We start from the raw sequence: 9,427 nt of genomic DNA, 5'->3' as shown, positions 1-9,427 counted from the left end.
GAGATGTACTCATAATTCTTTTGGATTTGAAGGAACTTTTAACATGTTTACCCCTAGCACATTCATCACATACTTTATCAATTTCAAATTTTATATTAGGAATGCCTTCAACCAAATCAAGTCTTTTAAGGGTATTAAGAGTTTTTGTACTAACATGACCAAACCTTTTATGCCATAACCAAGGATCATTGTTCATTACACTCATGCAAGACATGGTGTGACCGGATAGAGAGTTCAAATTAGTTAAGTAAACATCTTTGACACGTCTTCCTTCGAGTATTAGTTCATTAGTAGTGGCATCAAAAATTCGACACATATTAGCATGAAATTCAACAACATTACCCTTATCACAAAGTTGAGAAATACTAAGGAGATTATGTTTCAAACCTTTGACAAGCCGCACATTGTCGACACAAAGTAAGGATGACTTACCAACTTTTCCAATACCAATTACTTCACCTTTCTTGTTGTCACCAAACCTTACCGTGCCACCATCATACGCTTTAAGTGAGAGGAATTGGCTTCTATCACCCGTCATGTGACGAGAGCATCCACTATCCAAGTACCAATTGCGGCCGCCTCTCACCAAGCCCTACACAAGATTAGTTTTTGAGTTTAGGAACCCAAATGAATTTGGGTCCCTTTTTGTGATCAACATAACTTGTGGTGTCTTTCTTAATGTCCATTTCTTTTAATGCTTTGGTGTTCTTATCAATGTCATCAAAACGTTTTGTACAACCATTAAAAACATGACCATTGTCACCACAATAATTGCAAATGATGTATTCGGGAAGACCTACATACTTCCTTCCTCTAAAATCGTTTTTAGGCTTCGGATGCAACAACACCGACTGCTCCATTTGAACCCCAAACCAGCGGATTTCTCACATTTCTCGGATTGATTCGTGAGGAAGTTTAACACGGTTTGACTTCCTTCCCATTTTTCAGTGATGTTCTTAGCATTAACAAGTTCATTGGTCAAGTCATGGACACGTGAGAGAAGATGCAAGTTCTTTTCTTTTTCTCTTTTAAGTTCATCATTGTTAGCACTTTCTATGGACAATCTTTTCTCAACAATGAAGTCGTGGGTGTGATTGTTGAGTTTAGACACGAGATAAATGATTCTTTCTTTGGACTCTTCATATTTAGATGTCATCTCGTCAAGTCTTTTGTTTAGATCAACGACTTCATCGGATCTATGGTGAGGTGAAGACCTAGAAGTGCTACATTCGGGCATACCTTCTTGAAAGAAAGTAAGCCTATCATGGAGAACTTCTATTTCATTCTTGAGACAAACAACCTCACTTTTAAGACACTCATTTTCATTTTCCAACCATTCACTTTTTCTTTTAAACTTGTCTAACTCGTGGTCGGAAAACGATCTTAGAGACTGTTTCTTTTAAGTCAACAACTTCAACTACAAGGTCATAGATCTCATTTTCAAGACCATCTTTGTCCTTCAAAACGTCATCACGTTCCTTGGTTAGTTGGGAAACTTGCATCACCAAAGTTGTGTTGACATTTTCAAGGTCAGAGACATCTGTGGGGGTCAACCTAAGACGCTCTAGTTCTTTAGTCAAATGCCTGTTTAACTTGTTGACTCTTTTGACTTCATTATATGCCTCAGAAGTGACAGTAACGCAGTCTGTTGCTTTTAGTTCATTTTTCAGATTAAAATTCTCTTGAGCAATTTCCTCAATCTCATTTTGCATTATATCAAGCTTATTAGTTTGAGACCGACACTTATCAAGAAGTTGATCAAGAAGCTTACATACTTTCTCTTTGGAGTAAGTTCTAGCCTTGGCCTTTAGATGATTTACCTCGTTGTCGGAATCGGAGTCGGAATCGTCGGGGTTAGCCATGAGGCATCTTAAGTGTTCAAGTTTTGAGGTTTTTGAGACTTTTTCTTTACCATGATTTGCAACACACATTTTAGCCTCAAGTTCCTCCTCGATGAGTTCCTCATCTTCCTCGGAGTCGGACATTCCCCATATAGCACTCATGACTCTATGTTTGTAGTCCTTTTTAACCTTTTCTCTTCTTTCCTTAGATTTGATTTCTTCCCACTTGGGACATTCTTTAATTTGATGAGTTTTATCACCACATTTAAAGCATCCCATGGTGGAAGTAGGTCGTCTCTTAGGAAAGCGTTTTTTAGAGTAATTATTAGTGAACTTTTTGTTACCTTGGCCATTGACCAACCCGGCTAAGTTCCTTGTGAACATAGCAAACTCGTCTTCCTCCTCATCTTCTTCATCACTTGGAGAAGATGTGAGGGCGAGGCTCTTTCCCTTTGATGACTCACTAGAATGCTTATCGAGATTGAACTCATGAGCCATTAGTGATCCCATTAGTTCATGAAGAGATAGGGTTGACAAGTCTTTAGCTTCCTCTATGGCGGTGACTTTAGGTTGCCATTTAGGGGTTAGACTACGAAGGATTTTTCGAATGATGTCCTCGGACTCGAAATTCCTTCCTAGACTTTGAAGCTCATTAATAATACAAGAAAAACGAGAAGAAAAATTATTTAAAGACTCGTCCTTTGACATTCTAAACATTTCATATTGTTGCATGAGAAGATCAATACGGTGTTTTCTTACTTAGGACGTCCCTTCATATGCAAGTACAAGGGAATCCCAAATAGATTTTGCCGTAGGACACCCGGAGATTCGACTAACTTCCCCCTCACCAACACAACGTTGAAGAATCGACATTGCTTTGGAATTCTTTTCGGCAAGCTTGAAGTCGTTCTCATTGTAATTTCTTTCCTCTTTTGTCTTGGTGAAACCGTTAAGAATATCGGTTTCCTCAATGGCAAGAGGTCCATTTTGGATGATGTTCCAACATTGATAATCGATACTTTTGATGTAATGTTCCATTTTGAGTTTCCACCATCCAAAATTCGAACCGGGTAAAGACCGGGATCTTGGAGTGTTTCTCGGAATCCATTACCCACGAATCAAACTCTAAGGCGGTTAGCCTCGATCAAGAGCACGAGGCTCTGATACCAATTGTTGAGTTTATGGATTCAAGTACCTAAGAGGGGGAGGGGGTGAATTAGGTACTCTTTTAAAAAATTTTAACTTCAACTTTATTGGATTAAAGTAAGTTAAGTGAACAAAAGAGATTTGAGGATACTTTGAATAATATTGAAAGATTGAACAAGTATCACAATGAATGTTTGCTGAAGTATGAAAGCAACAATCGTTCTGACTGTATCTATTTGTCTCAGTTTGTGGAATGTTACTGCAGACCAAATGCGACAGTATGATGAACTGTTACTTCTATGTTTAAGCGAAACAAAACAAACAAACAAAGTAAAAAGGCAGCGGAAATAAATAAAGCACTTGAACACGAGATTTTTGAATTGGTTCGGCAAGAAACTCAAGTGCCTACGTCCAATCTACTTTTTTATTACTTTCCTTTAGTGATCTACTCCGACAACTAAAAGACCCTTGTAATAAAAGACGCCAACCTACTCCGGTTGCAAAGCTAGTACAAGAACTACTCCGTTCTATGACAAGCTAACTCGCAATCTACTCCGATTGCCAACTCACAACCTACTCCGGTTGTCAAGAGTAAAAGACTACTCCGTCCTAAACTCTACTAACACACTTAAAATGTAAAGGATCAAGTTTCCACTAACACATTCTTAACAAAGAATAGAGGTGGACAACTTTTACAAGATCAACACTTTTAAGCAAGAGAGTTTAGTATAGAAAAGCAACAGTGGCCACGACTGTAGAAACTGAAAGACACTTGAAGACTTTTAAAAGGATTTTGCAAGATACACGATTTTAATCTTTAAAACACTTTGCAAAACATGAAAGAATTAATTCAGAAAGTCTTGAGAATTTAATGAGGGAGGCACACGGTTTATATAGAGGAGGTGAGTGAAGGGATTGCTAGGGTTTTGAAGGGTCAAAGGCTTTGCATGTGAGGAGCAATAGTAGCCACCCAAACACTTGCACCAAAGAGGAGTCTTTTGCAAAGGTGAGAATAGAGAAAGAAGGTTTGAAAGATAACCTTAAATGTTCATGCAAAATCAGAAAACAAAGGATGTGAGACAAGTCACAAGAGACAAGTTAGCACAAATATGGCAAAAAGGAACTTTTGTTTTCTTAAAAACCAAGGGATTGAATTTGCACAAAGAGGAAATATTTTGAATAATTCAAACCATTCTTTATTGGATACTACCTCCTTAAATAAAAATCTGAATTTCTCTTTTGAAAAATGATAATCACGTGAAAGCATTTGAGACAAAATGGAAGCTTCAAGTTTTACGAGTTGTGGCCTAGTCCACTCAGCTGTTTGCTTGTTGAAGCAACATCATCCTGGACTGCTTTCTATTACTCGCTATACTTAACTTTCTCACTTGTACATTAGATGACACACGACTAATTACAATGGGATTAATAACAACTTCAACACTTCTTAATCCAAGCTTGATTACATCATTAATCCTGAAAAGGTAAACTAAGATAACACAAATCAAATGGGCATGTTATCATCAACATAAGGGACCCAACAAGCTGCATCGCCCGCTTCTCATCCGCAGTAAGGGGGACAAACGAAGCGTCCATCTTAACCTTGCTACCCCGGGTGATGTGTTTCTCATACTCATCCCGGGTCTCACACCGTAAGTGAACGGGGCTCTGGAAAGACCGAGGCAATGGGAAGTCATCCGGCACCTGGACGTACACCCATCGCCCTTGCCAGTCTTTGCAAGAAGTGAGTTTGTTCACGGAGACGTAGCCCGGCTCCGCCTGTACGCTGTACCATCCCACTTTGCCGGATTTCGACGGCCGAAGACTATGGAGGCGGCGAAACAAGTTAACTGATGGGACCTCCCCCCTAAAAAGACAGATCCATACAAAGCTGACTATCGTCCTCATGGCCAACGGATGCAGTTGGGCCACGGCGACGTTCATAGCTTTGATAATGGCCATGACGTGCTCATTCAAAGGAAACCGGAGCCCATACTCCAGATGCCTAATATACACGCCAATATGACCCGGGGGAGGACAGCAGACCGCCTGACCCTCCTCAGGGATAACAATCTTATACCCCTCACCGAAGGAGAAATGATTCCCGAAAAGAGTCTCTCCGGAACTGCTTGCGAATTTATTTGTAAATGCGCGGTCGAGGCCAGTCGTGCAGGCCTCACCATGATCCGGATTAATCGTCCTTCCACCATCAACGGGAGCCCCCTCATCATCGACATCATCCTCATCCTCCAACTCCTCCAGGAGGGGCAGACCAACAGCGGGAGAGGGAGACCTAGGGCCCCCAAACCTTAACGGGACGGCTTCTAATATCTCCTCCTCGTCAAAGCGCGACGGAGAACCCCCCGGCGCAGAAGTACTAGCCCCGGCATCAACAGAGGACATGTTCGCAAATTACTAACGAAATAAAAGAAAATTTGTTTGATTACCTTGAAGAAATACACTCGCCGGATCGAAGACCGAAGATTGGAAGAAAAGAAAGCCCTTGAAGGTTTAGAGAGATGAAGATTTTGGGAGAAAATTTTCAAAATTTGAGGAAATGAAAGTAATGGCCAAAATCACGGAGTAACTACCCTATTTATAGGGAAAAGCCCATGAAGAAGGACCAATCAGGGCACGACCCATGAAGCGTCAACCAATCAAAAGCGGACACGTGTCGGACATGCAACCACGGAATGTCAATCGTTGCAACAGTTGAATGTCAATCAATGCTACGATTACCAAGCGTATTCAACACGCCCATTCACATCCCTTCGCTGTTCATCTCCCTCAACAAATTCCTAGGCACTGCTCTCCGCCGGCCGCATGATCGACCAGCCAAGAAGCACGGCCGGGGCAATCAAAAAGAGCCGCACTCTCGGCCCTAGTCTCGGCCAGTGTCACCTCCTTTTCCACATCGGATACCCTTTACGCATCCATGTGGAGGGGGGATATGGTACGGCCTAACAAGAACCACGCCGATGCTTCAGAAGAAGCCGATGCCAGAAATTTTGCAACCAATGCTTCAGAAGAAGACGATACCAGAAATTTTGCAACCGATGCTTCAGAAGAAGCCGATACCAGAAATTTTCCAAAAATACTTGCGCAGAATATACGCTCAACATACATCGGAGCCCATACCACGGCATAGACTACGCTGGGGGCAAATTGATGGGGCATATTCTGCACCGATGACCAAGTCAACATATTGAGCAAGGTCAAGGGTATCCACAAAGAAAGTCAACGACTTAGACGCAGTCTGGCCGGTGAAGCACATCGGCTTCACCTGGTCTCGGCGGACAACTAACCAGCTACCGGGACACAAATCCGCGTACTCATATCCAAGACCCTCGGCGAGCCTGCCACAGGTCCATCGGCCGAGGGTATAACGGTCTTTTCACCTGATAGCCACTTGGCCACTACGTGACAAAAGGTGAAAGCCTATAAATACTCCTCAATCTTCATTGAGGAAGAGATCCACAAATTGACCTAATAACCACTATTCATCTGGTAATATCTTCCTTATCTCTCTACTAAATACTCTTAGCCAAGTTACAGCAACCTCTCTCTAAGTTCACTGACTTGAGCGTCGGAGTGAGTACGCTCGGCCAAAGCCGAGCCCTCAGTTTGTTCATCGTTTCAGGAGACCGCAAGGAGGATTCAAGCAAGGACATCATTCTACTAGCTACGAGTGGTAACAAACATCTGCTCTGGAATTACACCCGGAACAAATATATTTTAGTTTACAAATAAGAGACTTTATAAAATGAATGGTTTGATTATACTATGAAACCGTCTTACATTAAAATATTGCGAGACCTTGCCTTAACCCAATAGAAACAAACTAAAAATAAAAAATAAAAAAAATAAACTACCTATTATATGAGACGTCTAATATAAATTTTATTATATAATCGTTATATATTAGAATTATTAGTGATGAACAATTAATTCATTAATAAAAATAATTTTACGTTGATTTTATAAATTTCAATATAAAGATTGAACATTTTAATTTTAGTTCCGATTCTTTTACACTGCATGCATACAACATGCAAACCTATGTTACTCTAACACTTTACTTGCATGTTACTCATTCAACATTGTAAACATATACTCCGTATATATTTTTTAATATTGTTTAAATTTGTTCGTAATTTTTATTGTTATTGTTGTTGTTATCGTTTTCAATGCCAACAAATGGAAGCAAGATGTTGAAAGAAGAAGGTGTTAGTATGATTAACAAAAATGATGAAGTAATTTTTGGTAGAGGAGGAGGTAAACATCCTCCTCATACTCCATGCAAACAAGGAGGCCAATATCTTTTATGCGATTATTGCGATACTTGTTGTTCTAAAGCTTGTGTTACTATCGGTCCCGACTCTTGTTATTGTCAATGAGGATCGCCTATCCCGTTTTTGTGTTAATTAGTTAAGACGACTCTAACAATAATCTTCTCTCTTTCATTTGAGAGTTAGATATATAGTTGTTGAGTTGTATTTTTCTATTATTATTGTTTTTCCAATTTCCCACTATTACTATTGAAATAAAAGAAGTTTATTTATGGTATTGTTGTCTTGTTAATTTATATATACGTTTTTTTTTTTAAAGTCACCCTTATGAGTTATACACATGTTAAGAAAGTTTGACAATAATATCGAGGAGGTCTCTCAATAAGTTTATTGAGAGACTATTTTACAATTTTAAAAAAAATGTACTAAACATAATAAAATAAAATAAGTATAAATCATGATTACGATAAAATGGATACATTTAATTATATAAATAGGTATAAAATTATTATGTCACGATCAACAATTAAAGGGTCATGTATCTCACAATCAAATACATATAAAAGGGTACGGGAGACTGATCTCGATCTCAATAGCTTATTAAAATACTCTCTTAGTCTCAATCATTTATGGTTGCATGGCAATATGGTTGAAAAGTGTAATATATGGCTATATGCAAATAAATTGGAATATAGATCAATACGTCCAATGAACGAGTACATGCAAGTTTACAAGTCTTCAAACAAATAAACTTTATTTTGTCGACAATTATTTTGGACAAACGCAAAATAAAGCGAGACAATCATTCAATCATTCATAGACTTATTGGCTCAAGCCTCTAATAAGCCAAGGCCAATTAAGTTACCAAGATCAATTACTATGTTAACTTTCATCTAAATATTAACGGATTTACAACTTGAGATGTGTAATAATACTCGATGTTAATCGAGGAATGATGTTTATTGATAAGCTTAAATTACTAGAGTTTGAAGAGTAAAAAATTGAAAATATTACTCATATTAATAAAGTGTATTGTACCTTCTTTTCCAAGCTAGTGACTCGAGTAAAAGAACTCCTCAATTTTCAAGGACATTCTCGTTCTTCTGGTTACATACATTCATTCCGACTACTTATTACTTTATGTAATAATAGCACTAAGACCTGGAATGTGACTAGATTTAAGGATCTCAATAATCCCGAGATAGAAAAGTCAGCTAGAAACAACTCTTGTAAGGAAGAAATTTGGTGGGAAAAACCTAGAAACGGTTTCCTAAAGCTAAATTTTGACGGATCAAGAATAAAAGGTAATAAAGCTTCTTTAGGATATTCTATAAGAGATCACAATGTAAAGTCGTTTTGTTGGGAGCAAAAAAATGCGGATCCAATAGTATCCTTGTTGCGGAAGCTCTCGCTTTAAAAGAAGGTATTTTAGCAGCTAAATACTTAGGAATCTCAAAGTTAATTGTGGAGGGTGATAATTTATGTGTTATTAACTCAATTCGAGGTACTTGGCAAATTCTTTGGGAAATTTCTAGTATTATCAAGGATGTGAAATTAGACCTTCATTTTTTCGATGAAGTGATAATTAAACATTGCTTTCGTGAAGCCAACAAGGTTGCTGACTTCATGGCTACTATTGGACATTCATGTCCAAATCTTTCGAGGTGGTTTGATAGTCGGTGGCTTCAACTTACCTCCCTCATTCGAAAGGATGAGATAGGTTGGTCCTACCCTAGAGGATCAACCTAGTTTCCTTACCTAATCAAAAAAAAAAAAAAAAAAAATACATTCATTCCGACTTAAACCATGTTTCGAGTAGTCAACCGACCATTTGTTCATGTCGATATTTACCGGCATTTTCGTAATGATAAATATATTCATATATCATATCTCTATTAAAGTTCAAGAAATTTTACTTGATGTATTTGATGTCCAAGCTAATTGGGGTCCATTGATAGACATGAAACATTACCTCTTAACAAACATAAAGTATTAAAATTATGATCCAAGAAAAGGGTAGTTGAATGACCTTAGGGCATGGGAGAACATTGTCTTTCTTTACCAACTTATATAATTGGTACATTGGTACTATTTTGTCTAGTACTTGCTTCTACCTTGTGGCTTATACTCATTCAGTTGGTCTTCTTTAAA

Source organism: Silene latifolia, chromosome 8, assembly GCF_048544455.1.
Source record: "Silene latifolia isolate original U9 population chromosome 8, ASM4854445v1, whole genome shotgun sequence".
NCBI classification, from domain to species: Eukaryota; Viridiplantae; Streptophyta; class Magnoliopsida; order Caryophyllales; family Caryophyllaceae; genus Silene; species Silene latifolia.
Note: the sequence above shows the minus strand (reverse complement) of the source record.